Source organism: Lactuca serriola, chromosome 4, assembly GCF_051521515.1.
Source record: "Lactuca serriola cultivar US96UC23 chromosome 4, Lser_US96UC23_V15, whole genome shotgun sequence".
Classification (NCBI taxonomy): Eukaryota; Viridiplantae; Streptophyta; class Magnoliopsida; order Asterales; family Asteraceae; genus Lactuca; species Lactuca serriola.
In genome coordinates, this window is record NC_136411.1 from 26461973 (window position 1) to 26483096 (window position 21124).

Genomic DNA, 21124 nt, shown 5'->3' on the forward strand with positions numbered 1-21124 from the left:
GCAAACGTTCTCTTTTAGTGATAAAGGGTATAGTTTTAGGTTCCCTAGCTATCCCGATCTCATCAAGACGTGTGTTAGTTTTACTTTGGAGAGAATGTAGTTGATCAGGCTACATCCACTCCTTGGTATCACTAAGAACAGTCCCGAATCAACCGAGATACTAGCATTATTGTGTTTGGTTCGGCGTTATGTTCTTATTCCTAATGCAAGCAAGGGTGTTTTATTTACTTGTTTTGTTCAGAGTTATGTTAGTCCCTCTTTTTGGTTTATAGTTGCATATCAATGTGTGGCTCGACATGCTAGTTCACTATAAACAAAGCTCTGATACCAACCTGTCACACCCCCGAACCAGACGACGGAAACGTCCGAGGGCTGTCGTGACTTAATTGAATACCATAACATTGAATATATATGAAACGTAACAACATTCATCACCATGCATTAATATAGTACAACCGATAAAGTTTACATGGAGTACATTGTTTAAACATTACATTCCCAAAAATAAATTGTTCGATTCATAATTAAGTAAACTGCAAGCCATCACTGAGTACAATTTCCTTGATTCACTTGTTACCTGAGAATACAAGTATTTTGAAAAACATCAACATGTGAAATGTTGGTGAGTTCAAAAGCGGTATTTGAAAAAAAAAACAATGTGTTGTATTATTTTGAAAACCACCAGAAAATCCAATATTTTCTGAAAAGAGTATTTGAAAACGTTTGTGAAGATCCATAAGTATGCTTGTTTGTTTCTATAATTGTAAAAAAAAATGTTTATTAAACCTGTGTACATTTCGAAAAAAACGTATGTATTGAAAAACCCTAGGAAAACCCGATGTTTTCCTAATTCTTTGAATACCATGAAGTTGAAAATAAAACCATTGCAGCGTGTGAAGTCATTAATCCCAGGCGACGTCGGATTATTTTTGCGCATGATTAATTGCTATAAACACGCGTTACACAAACGACCAGTTTATAACTATACTAACGATCCCGTAGGCGTCGTCCGTACTAATCACGTTATCCAACCGCCCTGACTTCAGGTAATCCCGCATCCGAAGAGAAAAAGGGGCACGAAGACCTCGATAAATCCATTAGCCGGTTGGGGATAAAAAAAAAGTGTACGAGGGGCCCTTGACCCGCCTCGCATTAAAATACCGAATTTACTAGCAATACCAAAGGACCCTTGGGGACCAATAGTATAAAAGCCATTGAAAGTCCTTTTACGCTGTGTTGGATCATGTAAGACCCAACAACTCGTAAGGTAAAAGTCTTCGGGCCTTAAGATCAGGTCATTGGGCTAGCTAGGCCCAACAAACAAGATTTTACACTTTGGGGCCCAAAGATGGTGCGTAGATGTCTGTGCACTCTCACGTGTGTATTAAATTCCCAAATATTACTTGTATGAATCGAGGTATCGTCGCGTTAGTAGTTTCGGATTTTTATTGGTTCGAGACCGAACCAAATACCGAATTTACTAGCAATACGAAAGGACCCTTGGGGACCAATAGTATAAAAGCCATTGAAAGTCCTTTTACGCTGTGTTGGATCATGTAAGACCCAACAACTCGTAAGGTAAAAGTCTTCGGGCCTTAAGATCAGGTCATTGGGCTAGCTAGGCCCAACAAACAAGATTTTACACTTTGGGGCCCAAAGATGGTGCGTAGATGTCTGTGCACTCTCACGTGTGTATTAAATTCCCAAATATTACTTGTATGAATCGAGGTATCGTCGCGTTAGTAGTTTCGGATTTTTATTGGTTCGAGACCGAACCAATTCGTTTAACAACGATTTTTGGTATTGTTGTGTATTGTATTTCGTCGATAGTTGTGGTGCCGATATTTGATCAAGTTGAGTGTATTGAATTAGCCTTGAAAATTTTCTGTTTTCAGCCCCTCATTGTTTGTAAATTTACCTTTTCAACCCTCTAATGAAATAACTTTCCGGTTTGGTCCTTAAATCATTTTTCTTGACATTTTAACACCAAAATTTATGGAAATTGATATTTTTCAGCATATTTTTCATTGAAAACAGTTTAAGTCCCTGAAAATACAGTTTTCTCGGTTATAACCCCTCTTTTTCGCAGTTTTTACAATTTTGGCCCAAATTAGAAAATTTTTGCAACTTTGGTCCCTTTTAAATTTGGAAAGCATTTTAAACCCTAGAAAAGGACTTGGAACACTAGTATTCCACTGTTTTACAGAAAAACACAGTTTTGGCCCCTCAAAACAGAAAATTTCGCATATTGGGCCCTATTGGGCCAAAAATGCCATTTTTAGCCCATTAAGCTTGAAATTTATGTTTTTAATCCTCCAAAAAGTATATTTTCAGAAAATACATTATGGAAACTGTTTTGACTCATCTCACCCATCAGATTTCGAAATATTTCAATTTGGTCCCTTTAACTTTATATTTTTAACATTTTATGTCCAAAAATTGAGTTTTTAGCCCAAAGGAAATGTTATTAAGCCATTTAGCTATTTTTCTTGAAACACTTTATATGTAGGAATATATTTGATGCTAGTATCCTTTAACATAATGTATATCACGATTTTTAGGGGTTTATGGCTAGATCCAACATCATAGACACACAAAAACACACATATAAGCATAGAAATCATACAAGGCATACAAACACATATAGATCTACACTTTCACTTGTATTCCCCCCCCCCCCCCACAAAACTCATAAAAACAGAAAATAGGGGGTATGAAGCTCACCTTAGGGTGTGGTTTCGGTTTTTGAAGAAAAGATGGAAGAAAACTTGGTGATTTTTGGCTTTAGCACCCTTTTCTTGAAGATCTCGAGTTTGATGTGCTTCTAGGATGTAAGATCACGATTTTTGAATGGATTAGGAAAAGATTTTGATAACAAAAAGAATCTAAGTCATAGATCCAAGCATAATCTTACCTTAGATGAAGAGTTTGTGGAAATATCCTCTTGAAAGCTTCCTAGATTTCGAGATTTTTGAGTGGAGAGGGAGGATATGTTCTTGAGTGTTCTTGAGAGAGTTTGAGAGATATTTGTGTATGTGTGTATGTGTTTCGAACGAGAGTGAGGGAGGGAAAAGGAGAAATGATCTTTGATGAGATAGGTGCTTGGAAGTATGAGTTCCATGCATGGATATCCAATGAACAAAAATGAGGTGGCAATCCAAAGTCAACTCCTCCTTTATCCTTGGGCTTGGGTCGAGAATGGAGAGGGGAGAAAGGATTTTTGGGCTTTTTGCCCCTAAGCCCAATATTCAAGTTAGTTTGGGTGATCATTGGCCTTATAAAATAACATTGTGATTTTTATGCTTCATTAAGCTAGATTAAGTCAATTATGGATCAAGGCTTTTAATTCATTTCATTCTAGGCCCACAATGGCCCAAAATGTTAAAATAAATGATTGTGGGTCCAATTAGAGCCCAATTAGGGTTCTAAGCCCATGATAGTCAAATTGGAAGCTTATTGGTCCATTTGGGTCCAATAAGGAAGTCCTAGTCCAAAGTGGACCTAAACAAGAACTTCTAGGGTTTCCAATTGTTTGATGACTATTTGTAGTACTTGTATGATGTATTTGATTGAAGTTTTTGATGTCATAATAATAGGTATCACACATGCTTTTAAGTTTTTGATTCATATTAACTTGAGTGTATAGATTACATGACACAAAATTTCTAGTGGTGACAAGGTGGAATAGGGTTCTTGAGATGTAACAGAGATTTAATGGTTACTGACCCATTATTTCAGGGATTTGCAATATATATTCTAATTTATTTTTGGTTATAAAAAGGATTACACATAATGTTACAAAATTACCCTTATATAATTTTATAAATTAATTTAATTTTCTTAAATATGATTGGTTCTTTACCTCAACACAATAATTAGTTATCCACATTTGAACTTTCATATATATATATATATATATATATATATATATATATATATATATATAAACTAGGTTATAACCCATGTATTATACGGTTTGAAAAATTAAAATAACGTAAAGACAATACAAAAACTAATCATTAATAATAAAATATATTCCATTATCTACTTGTAATTTGAAATTTTATAGGAACATGTATGTGATATCGGATAAAATTTTATAATTATTGCAAAATCCATATTATTTAATAAAAAAAACATATTAAATTTTGAAATTAAAAATAATAATAATGATTTATGGTATCTTAAAATCAACATTAATCTTTGAAATAAGAATAGAAATAAAGCGACTGTTTGTGGTTTCAATTGTAAACAATAATTGATTTTGTTTATTGTGGTCTAATCAATATAACTTACTTTCAATTGTAAACAATAACTGATTTTATTTACTGTGGTGTAATCAATATAACTTTGTTTATTGTGGTCTAATCAATACCAATATATGTCATTGTATTTTTTTTCTTAAAAGGATAAAAGGTTTTCATAATAAAGTAAAAATGTTATTCATTCCTATAGTCCTATCATCTTCTTACTCTCTTCTCATGGGAAAAAAACTAACAACATTTGTATTTTCACTTTAATCTATAGTAAAACAAAAAACAAAACCAACAATATTAGTGATTTCTCACAGAAAAAAAAAAGATTGAAAAATTATATAGAAAGCATGTTAGAAATGGTTAGTAACCACGTAAAATATTCATACGTAGAAAAAATAGAAATGGTTAGGTAAATGAAATAAATAACAATGTACTACTAGTCTACCATATACTTACAACTTCTTCCCAAAAGTTTGGTGTAAATTTAGTTCTACTTTTGACATTTCATAACACTTTGTTCCCTGTTTCAGATTGCAAATTTTTTAATAATTGTAAAATGTTAGACATTACTAACAATAGATCAAATCAAATCAAAAGAGGCAAGATACTTATATTAATCCGATAATTTGCGATATAATAACACAAATAAACGAATGTACATTGTTGTTTTTGCATTAAAACAAAGATATTTAAATTTCATTAATTTAAAAATATAACACTAAAAAAATAGGTTTACTAATTGCAGTAGCTACTCCTTCTCCCGACATCTGATGAACCAATGAACAAATGGAATAAAGTCAAAAAAGTGATTCGAATGACATCTTACAACAACACTGACCAACTTTGGATGGTTCCCCAATCAATTAACTTGATCTTAATCAAGTGGGATCTAACCAACACGAATAACTTCATAATCAAGATTATTTAACCAATCCAAATATCATTATTTTCTTATATATTTCTAGTTAAGGTACAAAACTTGAGAAATAAACACAAATTTAGTCTAAAGACCATCAAAGTAGGGAATGATGTTCAAAAACTTTGATAAAATCAAGATCTGAAGTTTAAAATCGTCCATTTTAATAAAAATCAAAATGAAGCAATGTGGAATTTAAAAAGCGTCTATTTTCATAAGATTAGCCTTCATTCTGAAGCACTCAACTTCTTCATCTTATCCATACCTTTAAGTCTTCAAATTTTGGATACATAGAGGAATAAGTTTGAGATACCTATAAAAGAATCATCTGGAAAAAACCTTCACCAAAGAATCCCATGGTTTCTGACCCATATACTTATATACCCTTAATGTAGATAACAAAGAGAGTTTTTTTTTAATAAGTGGTTATTCCAAAAGGGGGTTACCTGTCCACCAAACATTTATAAGAGCTCATGAGATAGTTGTGAATATAGATAAAAGTATACATGCGAACATAAATGGAAGAAATGGTAAAATGGTCAACTACTTTAATTTTCAATAATTATTGTATTTTAATAATGTACCTAAATGTCTAATAGAAGAACAAATCTCTGATTTGTTGGATTCTCAATAGCTTTTTGAAAAAGCAATACCACAGCTTCAATCATGGTTTATTCACCCCAACATACCTACAACATCAACACTGCAACATCAATACTGAAATCATTTGACAAAATGAGAGAAAATTTGAATGTTATTGATTTCATTATGTTGTTCTAAAAAACATTAGGAAAAAGACTGAGGAAAATCTTATAACTTTATGCTAGTAATGCTTTACTTAGAGAGATTTTCTGATTTTCTGAATTATGCGGTTCAACTATTGAGTATTCAGTTTAGGAATAATGTTAATCCGTATATATCATCCCCCTCACAAATCTCAAAATTGTCTTATTTTCTACTAAACCCATGTTACAAACAACAATAACAAACAAAAACTTAGCTCAGTCAGACAATGGATCAAAAGCGTTATGTAAGGCTCAAGAACCAAGAACCAAGAGCCAAATAAACAAACCAACAAATACTTGTTTCCAAACAACACAAACATTTGATGGTCCTGGGAAATCAAAAAACACAAAAAGAAGCAACTGATGTTGAAAAAAAGTCCAGTAAAAATGAATAATCATTTCATCAATCAGTTCATATGCAAAATCTAAAACTAAAAATTCTAATAAATAAAAAAATTTACCTATGTAATCCGCAACATTTAATGTTCCAAAACTTCATGGTTTAAAACCTATAAATAACACAACCAATTAGAACTTGCGTAGATGAAGAACCATTTCAACTCATAACCATATGCATTTAACTTATAAACATCTTAAATAAGGTAAATTTCAATTTCTTATGTAAAACAAAGCATACCATAAGTTTTTTGTAGAAGAAACATGAGAAAAGGAATAGAAAATTGATTTTAGTGTGATGTAAGTGTGAATAAAAACACATCACAATTTGGTTCTTTAACATGGATAATCACAACGGTGGTGGTGCGGTTATCTAGGGTTAGACGGAAGAAGACAGATGAATCAGAAGATGACTTTATTGGTAGCCGAGAACAACAATAACAACGACGTTAGAGTATTCATCTTTTGGATTTCAAAATGAAGGATTATTGGTGATTATGTTTCAAAAAAAAGAATGTGAAGTTAGGGGAGAGAGATCCGGGATGACCAATCAACAAATTAGGATATGATTTTGTTTAGATATTGAATGTGATTTGAAATCTACAAGTAAGTATATACGATTACATTTAACTTGGACGGAAAAAAAGGAAAATGGTTATAAGGTTGCCACGTGTCAAAACGTAGTCTAGAAAAATGACAAGTACACACAAAAACTACTTTTTTATTAGAAGAGGTGTGTGTGTGTGTATATATATATATATATATATATATATATATATATATATATATATATATAAAGAGAGAGAGAGAGTGAGAGAGAGAGAGAGAACCATAAGGGTGAGGTTCAATAGAGAACCATAATTAACCAAGGAACCAATGAACCATTCTTTTTTTCAACTTTTGGAACTTATTTTTTATCAAAAAAAAAAAAAACTAAAAATACAGAAATTCATAACTTTTTATCATTTTTCCAATAATATCAAATTCGATAATTTTTTTTCGTCAAATTCACAGTGTAAATCTTTGAAAATTCACACGGTGAATCCAAAAAATATATTTAACATTCACAATGTTAAGTTATGAATTTAAATATTTTTAGTTTTTTTTCGATATAGAATAAACTCTAGAACTTGAAAAAAAAAATATTTGATTCTTTGGAGAACCAATAATTATGGTTCTCTATTGAACTTTTTCATATATATATATATATATATATATATATATATATATATATATATATATATATATATATATATATATATATATATATATATATATTTAAAGGGGTGAGAGCAACATAGAACCAAAATTATACATAGAACAATAAAACCATATTATTAATCGTTGGATCGAATTAGAGTCATTAAGGGTATGATGGTAAAATATGTAATATTATTTAATTAAAATAATCTATTAAATCCTATAAAAAAACTATATTCATTAAATCTTATTAATTACTAACCAAAATAATAGGAGATTCTTATAATACATGTTTATGTGTATTTTTGAACATACACATATTTTCATTTATAAACATAGAAAAATATACTGTCAGATTAATGTTCATAAATGAACATTTAAACAAAACCCCAAAAATTACTCATAATCACACATGTTCTCAACTAAACATCGGCTAGTTAGATAATATTTATGCAATATGTTTATGCTCATAGATGAACACATATAGAAAAAATCCAAAAATAGTTAATGTTCCATACTATATAACCAACAAGCATAAATATCAAATATATGTGTAATATACCTATGTTTAAAATAAATATTTTATTCAAAAAATCATAAATTGATAATGTTAAATGCATGTTCAATACTGAATAAAATTGATTATCAAATATATTAATGTTCATTTCTGAACAACTTTAACTCACCAAATACTACTATTTATATAAAAACACAAAATTAAACCACAAGTAAACAACTTTAACTCACCAAATACTACTATTATATGTAGAACGAAACCAAACTATTTTCTTCCATTATAAATAGATGAAGAAACCTTTGGACTACCACAAAACTATAAATTATCAATAATATTATTAACACTACCTTTGGTTTTCTTGTTCTTGCATCCAACACCATGTTTGCACCTTCAAAACTTCATTTATTTGATTTTTTTCAAACTCACCCACATCACAATTTTAATCAATATAATTCACCATTTTTATTGAATAATTCAACATTTGTTCTTTAAATTTAATCCACTTATAAAAGTGCGCCAAACAATAAAACTACATCTCAAAATCAAAAGTACAAAATGTAAAAAGCAACATGCCATTGTTCTTTGATATTGTTAACCTTAAAAAAAACAATTACTTATTTTAATAAAAAATGAGTTATGAAACAATCCAAACAATGTCTGATGTGACCTGGTCCTCCGGTTAGCTGATGCGGTGGCTCCAAACGCTATATATATAGTGGCTCTGATTGCTTCGGGAAGACCTACAAGGTCACAACAGGGTGATTCCCGGTCTAGCTTTGCGACCCTTGGCTATGCTTCTCTTCTTGGTTTTGGTCAGCTTGAAATGTTTGGCATAAGGCAACTCTGTGTGTAAGTCCCTAATTTGTCTGTGTATCAATCAAATCCGTTTGATGGTGCAGAATCTCAATCAAACGGATGATGTCAGATCAAATAGAAGAGAAGGAGAAGAAGATTAATATGAATCTTGTATGTATTCATATGAATGAAGATCCAGATACAAAAGATTCACACACACACACACACGTTTCTCTCTCTCTAGACCGTAACCTCTCTAATGTTCATCAAATTCTACTCCTCACCCTAACACCTATATTTATACTTGGAGAACATGGGCCGTAAAAGGGTTTACGGCTGTAAGGTGTTTACGGCCGTAAACTTAATCGTAAACATGACTGTAAACTCCAAAAATATCAAAGAAAAATATAATTGCCCAGAAAAGCAGAGTATAAACCATATTTTGACCCAACAATCTCCCCCTTGGTTTATAGCTTTCTTTTCTTAATGACCCAACAAGCTCCCCTAAAAAGTAGCTGGCTCTTCTTGTCAATCTTCAATGAGAGCTTGGCTTCAGCTTTAACTTCAATGAATGACTTCATCTTGAGCAGTTGGGCTTTTCTTCAGAATTTGGCATTGAACGCACAGTGGGTGAGGATGCTTGATGTACTGATTCTTGAAAGATGGCGCTTTCAGTTTGAGAATCTTCAGAGAGAACTTCAGAGAGAAATAATCTTCTGGATCACTTCAGCAGGTTTAAGATAGCAGCAGACTGATTGAGGAGGCTTCAATGCAATCCGTCACATAATCTTCAATTTTAGCTTCACCTTGCTTCTGGGGTTGAAAGATTGAATTTGAAAGAATAATCTTCATTTCTTGCTCATTCGAATGAGAATTCTTGGATGCTCACGGACGAAGCTTTTGGCTCAGAAATATTCAACACAAACTCCATGAGTTTCATCTTCACCTGAAATCACTTTTCAAGACAAAACAAAACTAAAAGAAAACTTAGAACAAAAAGTAAAACAGAAATAACACTATTTTTTGATTTTGATTTTTTTTATTATTGTTTTTTTTTTAATTTTTAGTGTCTTCCCCTTATGAACAAACTTAACAAAAACAAAAATAATAGCTAACTTTAAGAGTGATTTGGGATCAAAGTTGTTGGATAATCTTATTCCACTTGTCGGTACCCTTATCTTCACATCTTCGTCTGATCGATCGCTAGTATTGTGGTCCACTTAAACACGAAAAATTTGTGACAGTTTTGGACATTTTACCAATGACATATGCATATACCTAATTGTAATTTTATCATCATGATTGGCCCTAATTCTTAAATATTTTTTTCTTAAGACCATTTAACTGACTACAACTAGGGATATTGTTGTCCACCTAAATTGAGCAGCGAGATCTATAGACAATCTGTATGTGTTCAATTTTAAGTGTACTAGAACATGTTTCCCGCTTCCTGATATGCCCCATCCATCAAGAACTTCCAGAGTGCTCCTTACACCGGGTGAGCAGACAATCATTCAGAGAGAGGACAGATTCAGATTGCTATTACTTATTGTTTCAGAGGGATTGAGAAGTATAAGGTTGCATATGTTGTGTACCAGGTCGGATTGGAAGTCACGCAAAAGAGACAACATATGGCTAACAGATGAGAGGAGTTTCATATATATAGCCTGCAGAGAAATAGAGTTGCATATGTTGTGTCCCAGATCGGATTGGAAGTCACGTAAAGGAGACAACATATGGCTAACAGACGGAAAGAAAGAAAATGATATTCTACAGACCTAATTTATCGAAATCTACCAGTCGCCCTATCCAACCGGAATTAAGGACAGAATCCGCACATCGAGGAAAAGTGAATCCACAGTTCTATATACGGGTTATTTAATGTAACCGGTAGATTCCCATGTATATCTCCCTGCCCAACCTATCCGAGCGTCGTGACATCAGGTTAAACAGATCTAACTAGGTCAAAATTTGTCAAGTCCTTAAATTCATTAGGTTCAACTCTCCCTAGTCAAGTCCATTTAAAATCTTTCGTGCCTACCAGCACATTGAACACAGAGCGTAGACGATTCAACTTAGGTACGTTACGCCGATTCAGATTGCCCGTTATCACTTGCTAATTTCATTTCCCAAAACATCTCCTGCAAGCACATTCCATTAACACCACATTTTTCATTTTCTGATTTTCTAATGTTTTTGGATTTTTTTTTAAATTTTAAATTTTCTAATTTTTTTTTTGTTTTTATTTCTCCCCCTAAATTTGTGCCTAGGAGAGAAACGAAAATAAATGCGCAAATTTAAACTATCCTAAAACAAAAATTAGTCTTTAAAGCAAATCAGCTTAAGAAAAACTCAGGAGTATATAGAAGAAAACTCAAACCGTAAGTCACCGATTGAATTTGCATCCAGAAGGTCTGAGAACAACACGCATAAGCTCAGAACAGATCCGAAAATTCTTCATGTCATTAAGCACAAGCCCCATGAGTGATCTCTTCTTTTCTTCCTTTCCCACAAAGGACACATACTCTCAAACAATGTTTTGAGTGTTGTACAATTGAGAGATGTCTCCTATCATGTGCCTGGAACAGCCACTATCAACAAACTGAAATTTGATGTTACGCCTCCATAGCTGCTCCGAAACAGAGTGGGATCAGTTGGTCTTTGGAACCCAGTCCATTTTGAAACTGGGTCGACCTTTGTCATCAACGCACGATACTCTCTCCCATGACATATCCTGCTTATCACAAACAGAAGATGTAAAAATATTAGAACCATTAGGAGATTTAGGAGATTGATCCTTTGGTACCCATTGGTAGTTGGGTTTAACCCATTTCATTTTCGATCCGATGGGTGGCTCAATACTTGCTTTTGATCTTGATGTCAGCCGTTGAGATGACTTTGATTTTGGCTTCACGGGAGCATCTCTTGATTGGACTTCTTGGCCGACATTCCCTCCTTGTCCTTGGGATTTTGATTCTTGGCCTTGTGAAATTGATTCTTGGCCTTTTGCGCGTTCCAATCGCTATTGTCTGAACGTGACCTTGAGGGGTTTCTTTGGAAGTATCTCCCACTTGGCACGTTCTACTAGCCTTGTGCATAGTAGGGAACGTATGCGCGATTAGGACAATTTCTGACAATGTGTCCAGGTGTTCCACAGTGAAAGCATGTCTTTTTCTTCACTGTAAAGTTATTTCTTCCTATCCCTGGTGGCATATACATGCCTTGTCTCTTATTGATCCCACATGCACACTTGCAACAAGCACTCTGTTGCGCTGGAATTGGTGGCATGTATTTCTCAATGACAGGTTTGTTAGGAGTAACAGAATTCGAAGCAACAGATTCTGAGTTCAAGGAGTCATTGGTTTGTTCAGTAGTGCTCTCCTTATTCTCATCTTCTACTACTTTACCTGCACATGAAGTAGAAACGTTAGTATTTTCAACATTAATAACTCCTCCTAACACAAATCCAGCTCGTTTGCCATATTGAAGATGTGCCTCACTGTCAATTTCTTCATGTGTCATAGGGATGGATGTGTAGTTATGATTGAAAGGTGGAGGAACACTATCATACCCTAGACCCTTGTTTTGATTATCTTTAAATTTTAATTGGGTTTCAAATAAGGACTCGATTGTCTAACTTGACACAGTATAATTTTTGAAACTAACGTCTATTTTTCCACACTTAATTTTCAAAGAGTCAAGTTCTTCAGTTACAGCAGCAAGTTGTCTCTTAATATAGTCATAATTTTCACACTTGTTGCTATACTCTTCCTGAAGTTTCCTAAAGTCCTTGGTTTTTGCTTCTAATTCTGCCTTCAGGGGTTTCTGTCCTTTCCTAAGTTAATATCCTTCATATCTCAGGTCCTCGACTTCTCTTTTAAATAAATCAATTTGTTCCCGAAGAAATTTAATCGTAACTTCACAAGTTGGAGTACATGTAACTTCAGTGACCGGAATGTTTTCAGAACTCATTGTTTTTCAACACTTCAAAGCATCAAGTTCTACAATTACATCAGCAAGACTAAGATGATTGAGATCTTTTGTCTTCTTGATGATAGCCACGTTCATATCCCACGATTTCGGAAGTGAATTCAGTAGCTTTTTGTTTATCTCAGATTTGGTCAAGAAGATCCCAGCTATATTCATCTTAGTAGTAAGTGTAGTAAATTGTTGCAACTGAGTTTCGAGGGTTTCTCCAGGGATATAATCGAAAATGTTGAAATTTTGTCTTAACATATCCTGACGACTCTCTTTCATGTTTTCAACTCACTCGTAGACCTTAAAATTAAAAAGCACAACTAGAAGCTAAGATAAAACTTAAACGTCAAATTTAAAAATGCCCCTTTTTTTTAAAAGTCAACCTTAAAAGTCAAATTTAAAAGGTCAAACTCAAAGTCAAATTTAAAAAAAGTCAAACCGAAAAGCTAAGTTTGAAAATTTAAAAGTCAAACGAGAAAGTCAAAATTTAAAATCAAAGGTCAAATCTGAAAGTCAAAGTCAAAATTTTAAAATAAAAAGTCAAAAAAATAATTTTTTATTATTAATTTTTTTTTTATTATATTATTATTATTATTATTATTATTATTAATTTTATTTATTTATTTATTTATTTTATTTTGGATGAAAAAGGAATTTGAAATTAAAAGAAATTTAGTTTTGGGGTTAAAAGTGTAAAAAATGCAAAAAAGAACCGAGAAGGAGTGTTTTTGAGTAAAAGTTTCGAAGGAAAGTAACAAAGGCGTTGTTGGAGGAATTGGTAAGGCGCTGAGTTGATTTCCCAAAGGGCCCAGGTTTGATCCTTGCCAGCTCCAAAATCCAATCCTATTTTTGCTGATGCTTTGTGCGAGGAGTCTGCTGCGAGGCGAAGCTGTTGCGATGTGCAAGGCCGAGGTACGAGGCCGAGAACTCAGAAGTCGGAAACGTGCGAGATCGAGCCGCAAACTGCTGAGTCGTATACTCCTCGGAAACCCTAGCTGCTGGCCGCCACCCCCTCGCAGGTTACGACCAAAAACAATGATTTTTGCCCTTTTTTGCTCCAAAACTCGATCAAAAACCTTTTTTATGAAAAACACGAAGAACAAACCCCCCCTTATTTTTCAGAGATCTATCCAAAAACGCAAGAATATTTCGAAAATAAGATCAAATAATGCTCCAAATCTGACAAAATTGAGTGATACAACCAAGCTCTGATACCAATTGTAAGTCCCTAATTTGTCTGTGTATCAATCAAATCCGTTTGATGGTGCGGAATCCCAATCAAACGGATGATGTCAGATCAAATAGAAGAGAAGGAGAAGAAGGTTAATATGAATCTTGTATGTATTCATATGAATGAAGATCCAGATACAAAAGATTTACACACACACGTTTCTCTCTCTCTAGGCTGTAACCTCTCTAATGGTCATCAAATTCTACTCCTCACCCTAACACCTATATTTATACTTGGAGAATATGGGCCGGATAACATGGGCCGTAAATGGGTTTACGGCCGTAAGGTGTTTACGGCCGTAAACTCAACCGTAAACATGACCGTAAACTGCAAAAATATTAAAGAAAAATATAATTGCGCAGAAAAGCAAAGTATAAATCATATTTTGACCGAACATGTGTTCTTTAGGATGTTGATGAGCCCATGAGTGAAACTACAGGTGAAGACGATGTTGGTGCTGATGGGGCGGGTGCTGGTGGTGGTGGTGTGCAAAAAGTTGAGGAAGGTGTGACAACCCGTAATTTCTATCTTGTAAAAGTCAAACATATCAATCAAAGGTGAAACTTATTTCTTTAAATTATATGGTTAGATTAATGAGTTGTAAGTATGTATACCATATATTCCAAAGGAGTTGTGTGTTAAATGAGGGAAGCAATTAGGATCGAGCACCTTCGCATGGGCCGGAAACCCTCGCAGCCACAAATGAGCCTTCGGGCCGTGAACCTCCCTCGGACCGCAAACGAGCCTTCGGGTCGTGAACCTCCTTCGGGCCGTGAACTTTACCCTATATATATATATATATATATATATATATATATATATATATATATATATATATGTTTGACCGAAAACTTCTTCACTTCTTCAATTCTGACCGTAAACTCATCCATTCTCTCTCAAGATCATCAACCGTGAATACCCTTTCCCTCTCAAATACCATCCTATCTCTTTTGAATCTCCTTAGAACCGGCTTAGATCTTCAAGTGTTCTTCATTTCTTCAAGATCTTTGCACACACTGAGTTTACGGTCGAAAACACTTGAATCTTCAAGTGGTCGTGAACCGTGTATGGCCGTAAACACCAACTCCTTTGAGGTTCTATACACTAATTGTATACATATACACTATGTGAAATGCATTTTAGGACTTGTTTTGTCTCGGGATCTAACTCGGGGAACTTATCATCCTATAATCGAACATTAAATCGAATCACTCCCATAAGATGAGTTCATACCCCTGCAAATTACAGTTTTAAATGCTTTTTAGGGGGAGAATACAAGTAGAACACAATATAATTATGTTAACCACTTACATGTGAAAACATCAAACAAAAGGATTTCGTATACTCAAACACTTGTTAAAACCATTTTAAAACTATTCTTAGATTTCTATTTTTATCAAAATCGTATTCGTGTATCTATTTGTGTATAAGTATGCTTTAACCTACTTAGGACTATTGCTAAATACCGTAACTCATGTTCCTTGTTTGGTTGTGGGCTTAGGGAAGGATCACTATTCCGACTGTCGGCTAAATCATAGTTATACTTATTGAATACATATATGAATATTAAACCCCATTTTTAAGAAACATACTTAACTCAGTTGCTTATGTTGAACAATTGTGACTTTTCTACAAATCAGTAATAGTTCAAACAAACATACTAGTAAACTATAATAGGTATAGTTTAGAGGATCACTACATACTATTTCTAGAGCAGAGAAACATACATGAGTCAATACATACATACTATTACTATTCATTACAAAGTATACTATTCATTTACAAGAACAAGAAGAAACATACATACTATAACAAGAACAAGAAGGAAGATACATACTATGACAAGAACAGAATAACTAAAATGTGAGATACTATTTCATGGCATAACAATATTCTTGCGTGAGTTTGTGTATAGATCTATACGGGATTGACCATCCTACACCTTGTTGCTAGCTACAGTGGGACCTGCAGGTCTACGGGTGACAAATGTCATACAATTTTCGACTTCTGAAGAGCGTCGTGTTTTATACTAGTCAATCAAGCATGGTTATAATCTAATCACATTTTTAACCATAATTAACGGTTGGTTTTAAGGTAGTTAATGCATCAGTAGTGTATTTTATACAACACTACTGTAAATCTTCATTTTCCATTACACTTATACAGTGATATTCTCATATGAGAAATGCATACTATTTTTCAAGTAAAGATAGTTACCTATATGGAAAAACATACATTTATACTATTTCAAGTACCAACATACATTTATACTGTTTCAAGTACAAACATACATTTTACACTTTATTTAAGAGAACAGAACATACAAACAGTTGAGTCTTGGTAGAAGACTACTTTCATTTAAGGAAGAAAATATAGGATTTTCTGGGAAAGATACGAACATTTTCACTAGACAAATACAAACATTTTCAAGAAACAAATGCAAACATTTGATACTAAAATACTTATGAACTCACGAATTGTGAACTCTCTAAATAATATTATGAACTGATTGAGCAGAAGGTCACATTCATAAACGGGTTTAGGTCTGAGTGGAAAGTTGTAGTGTCGACAGTGAAAGCACACGAGCAATTCAAAAATTACTCCTTGGAAAAGCTCGTTGGTATTTTGATGTCAATGAAGAAGAAGTGAAAAGTGAAGGAAAGGTTGTTTCTAGAAAGGGTTCTTTAGCGCTTGTGGCAAAGGGAAAGAAGGTTGCTGATGATGATTCGGAGTCTGATCTCTTCAATTGTGAACTCTCTAAATAAGATTATGCCTTGACGGTTTCCAACCCAAAGAGGTTCGCAAAGAAGAATTTTGGTCGCAACAAAAACTGAAACTGGAAAAGGAGTTACAGTTTTGAGGAAGTAAAGGATGTGAGTGCGAACGAATCTCAAAAGGAAGAAGCGAAGAAGGAAAAGAAGCTTGTAGGTGACTCCGACTATGAATGTAGCTATTGTCATGGCAAAAATCATCCAGCAAAGGAGTGTATGCTACGAACAAGGAATGAGAAGAAGGAGGAGGAGGATGATGAGGCTTATTTCCTCAGAAATTTGGAGGAAGTCAAGAAGAAAAAAAGTACCAAAGATGCTAAACCTGCTTTAATTGTGCAGGAACAGGATGATGAGTTTCACAGGGTCAAAGTGTGGTCAACTGACTCCGAGGATGAAGAGGTTCGTCGGCCGATTCATGGGAGAAGCTTTGTGGTGAAAGTTGATGATTTTTAGTTCAGTGAAAGGTGATTTATGGTGACAAATGAAGGTTCGGAGCTTAAAGGATACGATACTGAAGGTGGCCGTGTCTCCGACAACTGTTTCACTGCGAAACCCATCCATGTGCAGATTAACGAATGCGAGAAGGTGATGAACAAGATACACACCATTCTTAAATCTCTAAATATTCCTGTGTCTCAATATAAAACTGAATCAGATGATCTAAAATATACGGTATCTAGTTTTAGTGAAAGTTTAAAAAGAACCTGTTTAAATAATTCTAACTTAACCGATGAACTCGGCAGGGTTTCGAACAAAAGTGAAGAGAGGCGCATGTGGATTGAAAAGTTGGAGTCGGATTTGACTAGGTCTAGGTATGAGTTGATTTATTTGCAAAGAGATAATTTGGGGCTTTTAAAACATCGAAACATTTTTTGTTTGATTGCTAAAAGACTTTATTTTAATATTACCCGGTTACATCTTGATTGTGAAATTGGAAAGAAAATTCATAAGATGATTTTGCCCTTTCTTAAATTGAAAGAGGACGAAATCGACGCAGATTGTTACAGGTGCGAATCCATCGTCTCATCCGACGAAGTCTCGGATGCCTACATAATAGGACTAGACAAATTTGAATATTTCATAAAGTCCAAAGATCACAAAAATATGTTGAAACAACTTTTGGATGAAAATGAAAAAGAGAAAATCAAATCTGATACTGTACAGAAGTTTGAGTCATTAAACACTAAGTTGAGTTCAGAAAACAAACTTAATGTTGAAAATTCATCTGAATTCGACGATGATAGTGATATGAGGGAAATCTCTACGGAGGATGAGGTTGAATGCTCCAAATTTGTTAAAAGCGAACCTGAACCTGCGAAAGTCTTAATTTCTGAAAATTCAGTTGAGTTTGCACGTTTTTCTGAAGTTAAATCAAAAGTTTTAATAGAAAAAGCAACCTTTTTTTTTCCAAAAGTCAAACTGTTCCCAATCAAGTTTTCGCAACCAAGGGACTGAATAAAAATCAAACAGCAGAAGTAACGTCCATGGTCGAAGACGAAAATAAGGATGGTTGTGATGATTTTTTTTGGTCAGCTCCAATCGGCAATGCAGAAGAAACCAAAGGTCTCTATGAAATGACCACTTGGAAGACAAAGAGCAGATATGTAGCAGAACCGCTAAACAAAGTCAACTTGAGCTATGGAAAAGGGAGTCCAAGTGGAACTAAGAATGTTCCAAGTGATACATCATCAGTACAGACCGAGACTCCCCTCCGAAAGCCAAAATCTAGGGCTAATGTTCATAAATCCTCTGAGCAGTTCGCAGCTCAAAAGCGTCAAAGAAATGCAAGATATAACAAAAATCTATAGGAAATAAAGAATTTATGGAGATCCAAAAATCCCAACTTTGTCTATCAAGAAAATTCATCCAATCCAAATGCGAAAGTATCTTCGCCTGCAATTTTCAACGAACTCAGTCTCAGTCTCAATAGGTTTCAAAACAAAAAGTTTTTCAAAAACCCTCTGTCTTAAATCATGTGAAACCTATGGAGAAGACAAAGTCGCACTTCTTTCCTAACAAGAATGCTTCACATTCAGCCAAGACATCAAAAGATGTTAAAGGCAAAGGAAAGATAGTTTCGGAGCCTAAAATTCCATTAAAGAGGTCTAAAAAGAAAGTTGTCAAGCAACAGATCCAACATAAGCAAAGGAACATATCCACAAAGGATAAGAACTTAAAAGATAATAGGATCACTATTGTTCAAATTAAATAGAAAGATAGAACCATCTCGGTTGAATGATCTTATTTAGTTGATGTTGCTATTACTTTTCTTGCTTCTGTGAAAGCTTCACGTGGACCAAAAAAACTTTGGGTTCCTGAATCTCTTTGATTTTTGTTGGTGATTCGTGACGAACAGTTTGACTCTGAATGGTATATAGATAGTGGTTGCTCGCGTCACATGACTGAGAGAAAGGAAGATCTGAGAGAGTTTCGAGCATTAAAAGATGGTGGAAGAGTGAAGTACGAAAACAACTCACTTCGAGAAATCAAGGGTTATGGGATGATCACAAATGGGGAATTTTCAATTCTCAAGAGTTGCATAAGTGGAAGACTTGCAACACAGCCTCATAAGTGTTTCACAGTTGGTGGTTGGTACAGGATCAAAAGTTCCGTTTTAATGATGAGGGATCTGAGATTATCGAAAAAGAGACCAAAATAGTGCTCCCAAAGTCAAAGCGCAAAGGCGAGATGTATCCACTTAATCTGAACCCCATCAAAGGGAAGCCTACCATCTGCCTACTTACGAAAGCTTGTACATATGATAGCTGGCTATGGCACTGAAGATTCTCGCACCTCAATTTCAAAGACATCAATAAATTGGTCCTTGGTGATAATGTGTGAGGGCTTCCTCTCTTGATGTTTGATAAAGAACATCTTTGTGCAGTTTGTGAAATGGGGAAATAGAGCAGGAAGAGTCATCCAACAATTATGAATACGAAAGTCATAGAACCACTTTACCTTTTGCATATAGACCTTTGTGGTCCTCCTGTAATTGAAAGCATTGGTGTCAATAAATATATACTTGTAATTACCTGGGTGCATTTTCTTAAGCAAAAATTTGAAGCCACACCCAAGCTCAAGGATTTTATAAAGCAGATAGAAATACAACTGCGAAAGCTGGTTCGTAACATTTGCAGTGACAACGGTCTGGAATTCAAAAACCAAGCCTTTGAAGAATTTCTTACTACAAAAGGAGTAACTCTCAACTTTTCAGCTCCTTATACTCCTAAAAAAACGGGGTCGTTGAAAGACGAAACCGCTCGTTGTTTGAATCTGCGAGAACCATGTTGTCATTTGCGAATCTGCCGCTTTACTTCTGGGCGGATGCTATTGGAATAACCTGCTTTACACAAAATCGATCAATCCTCAACAAGTGAATTTCTGTTACTCCTATGAGATTATAAATAATTGAAAACCTAATATTAAGTTTTTCCATGTCTTTGATTCCAGGTGCTTTATCTTCAATTCAAAGGAGCAAAGGAACAAATTCGATGTGAAGGCTGACGAAGGTATTTTCTTTGGCTATTCTCTGACTTCTAAGGCATATAGGGTTCTCAACAAAAAAAGTCCAAAAATATTTAAGAAACCTAATATGTCACATTCGATGACAAATATTTCAAGAAGTTTCAGAAGGATGAAAATTAATCAAAGGAGATCTTTCCCAACCCGAATCCATCTACAATTCCAATCTCCAATCTCTACGAGGAGTTCATGAACTTATTCAATGAGCCAAAGAAGGCAGTCTCCTTAGAATCCAAAGTAGCAAAAAACAAGGAAGAAGAAATGAAGAAAATCATTGATGACGCTGCGAAAGATATGGAACACGAACACCCCACTTCAAAAGACTCTGAACTTCTGTCTCAATCACAAGATATGAATGCTACACCATGGGGGGAGAGTTCTACATGAACCTCCACACTTGATACACCTTTGATGGGGGAGCATTCAACTCCTCAAGTGACCCATGAAAGTCCTCTCCAGGGGGATAATCCTATTCTGAATGAAGAAATGGAACATACATCATTCGAGGGGGAGAATGAAAATACGAATGATGATTCGGATGTGCAGTCAGAGTTTAAAGAAGTGAATGCTGAATTAGATCCAACATATGATCCTAATTAAACTCCATTAAAAAAATGGACCAGGGGTCATCCGGAAACTCAAGTAATAGGAGATTTGGCTTCAGGAGTTCTTACGAGAGCACAACAAAAAGCGAAACGGACTACATTCTTCTCTAAAGTGGAATATTGCATGTTCAACTCGTTTATCTCCAAAATTG